Source organism: Otolemur garnettii, unplaced genomic scaffold, assembly GCF_000181295.1.
Source record: "Otolemur garnettii isolate 467f Iridium unplaced genomic scaffold, OtoGar3 scaffold00024, whole genome shotgun sequence".
Classification (NCBI taxonomy): domain Eukaryota; kingdom Metazoa; phylum Chordata; class Mammalia; order Primates; family Galagidae; genus Otolemur; species Otolemur garnettii.
The window spans coordinates 18,978,393-18,982,803 of record NW_003852419.1 but is presented as its reverse complement, the minus strand read 5'-3'; positions in this window follow the sequence as shown (position 1 = coordinate 18,982,803).

Sequence of the window (4,411 nt, the reverse complement as noted above, 5' to 3'; positions counted from 1 at the left end):
AAAAAAAAAAAAAAAGAAATATGGAAGAAATTAATTTACATGTTGACTTGTAGCTTAATCCTGGGGATTTTCCTCACTTTTTAATTTACAAAAGCATCTATCCATTCCACTGATTTCTGGTTTTCTTTTTATAAACCAAGTATTTAGAAGAAAAGCATCCAACATAAATAACACTTGGCATAAAAACTATTGAAGTGTAGGATATATGCTGTTTTAAAAGTGGTACATAAAAATACAAAGTGAAAAATGAATTCCCCCCTTTATCCTACTATCTTAATCCCTTTCCCCAATAGTAACTCCTACTGTGTTAAATTCCTTTAACAAATAAATGTGTAGCAAGTCTTACATTAACAAAAGGTATTCTTGCCGGGCTTTGTGGCAGATGCCTGTAGTCTCAGCTACTTGGGAGGCTGAGGCAAGAGAATCACCTAAGCTCAAGAGCTAGAGGTTGCTGTGAGCTGTGATGTTATGGCACTCTACCAAGGGCGATAAAGACTCCGTCTCTTAAAAAAAATTCTTAGGTAATACATCTCATTTCAGTGGGTTTTAAACATGTATTTTATACACATTGTACATTTTAAAATATTCCGTTCATAAAAGTTTTCATGCCTTTGATTAAAGGCCAGTTGTGGCTCAAGTGGCCAAGGCGCCAGCCACATACACCTAAGCTAGTGGGTTGGAATCCAGCCCCGGCCCATCAAACAACAGTGACGGCTGCAACCAAAAAAAATAGCTGGGCGTTGTGATGGGTGCCAGTAGTCCCAGCTACTTGGGAGGCACAGGCAGGAGAATCACTTGAGCCCAGGAGTTGGAGGTTGCTGTGAGGTCACAGTACTCTACCCAGGACAATAGCTTGAGGCTCTGTCTCAAAAAAAAAATTAAATAAAAGGCCAGTTGTTTAAAGTGGAACACAAGTGTGATCTACATAACCTGCTACTTCAACCACTGTCTCCTCATTTACTTTACAAAGAGTGTTACTAAAAAACTTAAGCCTTTCCTTAGAATTGTAGAGAAATAATTTCAGCCAGCCAGTCTTAATCTCCTTGGACTTTTTTTATAGGACTTAAGTTGTCAACTAATTTGGTAATGTAAATTAGGTAAGGATTTTTGTATTGTCTGGAATTCAGTAGTTCAGTCCCTCATTAACAGGTTATTGAGAGTCGGTGTAAAATATACTAATTCTAGCTGCCTTAAAACAATTGTCAAGTATATCCTAAAACCTTTGAAGTGAAAATACTTCTTTTTTTTTTTGTTGTTGCCCTCAATAGAGTGCTGTAATGTCGCATCTCACAGCAACCACAAACTATTGGGCTTAAGTGATTTTCTTGCCTCAGCCTTTCAAGTAGCTGGGACTACAGGCGCCCACCACAACACCTGGCTGCTTTTTTGTTGTTTGGCAGGCCTGGGCTGGGTTCAAACCCACCAGCTCTGGTGTATGTGACTGGTGCCCTCGCAGCTGAGCTGTAGGCATCGACCCTGAAAATACTTCTCTAATCCACATTGTTTATAGTAACATATTTATTGGTTATTCAGCAAAAGGTAGGGTTTGGGGGGAAGTCTTTTTTTTTATTAAATCATAACTACATTGATGCATTTGTAGGGTACAGTGTGCTGATTTGATATACAATGTGGAATGCTTACATCAAACTGGTTAACATAAGCATCACCTCACTTGTGCTTAAGATATTCTTAATAGTTTTGAAATGTATCATTGCATTGTGCACATTAGGTGAGGTTACACACAAAACACTCCTTCCTCCTGGCCTTCCCCCTTCCCCTCTCCCTTCTCTTTGCTCCTTTCTGGACTATAGTTGTGTTTTATCATTCGTATGAATGTGTAGATGATTGTATATTGGTTTCTTAATAATACTGAGTACATTGGATACTTCTTCCATTCTTGAGATACTTTACTAATACCACCTTACCAGACTAAAGGCTATACTAGAAATCTATGGTGATCAAAACAGCATGGTACTGGCACAAAAATAGATGTATGGAACAGAATAGAGAACCAACAGATGAACCCAGCCACTTAACATTATTTGATCTTTGATAAACCTATCAAAAACATTTAATTGGGGGAAAGATTCCCTATTTAACAAATGGTATTGGGTGAACTGGCTGGTGACCTGTAGAAGACTGAAACTGGACCCTCACCTGTCACCCTTAACAAAAATTGATACTGGATAAAAGATTTGGGGGGGTTGGGAAGACAGTCTCACTTTGTCATCCTTGGTAGAGTGCTATAGCATCATAGTTCACAGCAACTGAAACTCTTGGGCTCCAGAGAACTCTTTCCTCAGCCTCCCAAGTAGCTGGGAAATACAGGCGACTGCCACAATGCCCACTTATTTTTTTTAAGAGGTGGGGTCTTGGTCAGGCTGGTCTCAAGCTCCTGAGCTCAGGCAATTTTCCTTCTCTTTCAGCCTCAGCCTCCTAGAGCAGGCGTCCTCGAACGGCCGGCAAGCCATATGCAGCCCACCTAGGACATTTATCCAGTCCGCTGGGTGGTGGTGGTGCTGCTGCCTGTCCTGCTTAGCAGCTGACTCATCCTGGGGCCTGCACTCCAGCCCTCCAACCGTCTGAGGGACAGTGAACTGGACCCCTGTTTAAAAAGTTTGAGGACCCCTGTCCTAGAGTATTGGTATTACAGGTGTGAGTCTCTGTGCCCAACCTTTTATTTTCGAGGCAGAGTTTCACTCAATTGCCTAGGTTAGAGTGCCATGCTCACAGCAACCTCAAACTTAGGAATTCAAGTGATCATCCTACATCAGCCTTCCAAATAGCTGGGATTATAGGTGCCTGCCGCAATGCCCACCTTTTTTTTTTTTTTTTTTCAATTTTTATTAAAATGGGGCCTTACTCTTGGCCCAGGCTGGTCTCGAACTCATGAGTTCAAGCAGGCATCTCACTTTGGCCTCCCAGAGTGCTAGGTTTAGAGGTATGAGCCATGGAATCTTGCCTGGATTTTTTTTTTTTTTTTTAAGAGAAGGTGGTTTTGTTGCCCTTGCTGTAGTGTAGTGTCTATTCATAGCCCATTAAAGCCTAAACTACCCTTAAGGGATCCTCTCAGCCTCTGAAGTATTTGGAACTACAGGTATACACTACTGAACCTTGCTGGCAGCATAAGATTTTTTGTGTCTTATACTATACTGGAATGTCTGAATGGTTTTACACAATTTTTTTTTTTTTTTTTTTTGAGACAGAGTCTTCACTCTTGCCTCTGGCTCAAGTTACCTGGCCTCAAGCAACCTCACACTTTTGGCCTTAAGCAGTCCTTGGCTCAGCCACCCAAGTAGGTGGGACTACAGGCATCTGCCACAATGCCTGACTAGTTTTTCTATTTCTAGTAGAGACAAGATCTTGCTCTTGCTCTGGCTGGTCTTGATTTCCTGAGCTCAAGTGATAACACCATCCTCAGCCTCCCAAAGTGCTAGGATTATAGGCTTGAGCCACTGTGCCTGTTCTTACATAACACAATTCTTAAAATTCTTTTAAGCTAGGTTCAGTGCCCATAGCCCAGTGGTTATGGCACCAGCCACATACACCAAGGCTGGCGGGTTCGAACCCAGCCTGGGCCAGCTAAGCAACAATAACTGCAACAGAAAAATAGCTGGGTGTTGTGGTGGGTGCCTGTAGTCCCACCTACTTGGGAGGCTGGGGCAAGAGACTCGCTTGACCCCAAGGGTTTGAGGCTGCTGTGAGCTGTGATGCCATGGCACTCTACCGAGGGCAACATAATGAGACTGTTTAAAAAAAAAAAAAAATTCTTCCAAGCCAGATGTTTCCTATTCATTTATTCTGTTAAGTTTGTTTTGGGGTAAATTAAATTTGTCAGGCACTATGAATGACACCTATGATCCCAGCACACTGAGAGGCCAAGGCAAGAGGATTGCTTGAGACCCAGTCTTTATAAAATAAATAGAAAAATTAGCTGGGTGTAGTGGCACCCCATAGTCTCATCTATCAGGAGGCTGAGGCAGGAGAATCACTTGAATCCAGAAGTTTGAGGTTGCAGTGAGCTATGATGATGCCACTGCACTCAAGCCCAGGCAACAAAGCAACACTCTGTCTCAAAAAAAAAATTGCCATTACCTTGTACTTGGGTCTTATAGCAGTTACAATATAATCAAAGTCAGCTTCTATTTTAAGGAATGGAAGAGCAAATGAGAAAGCTCTCAAAGGAGTGGATACGTAATTCTGAACCAGTGAAGGAATGTGTCCTATTAAACATAAAAATGTTATGCTATGCTTTTAATTAATAAAAAAGGGGATATGGCTAGGACTAATACTACGCCCTAAGGGCAGAGGTTTTATATGCTTTTTTTTTCTATTTGATTGCTATTTATTCCTTACCTTTAACTTTTTATTTATTTTTTAATTTAATTTTATTTTTTTTGAGACAGAGCCT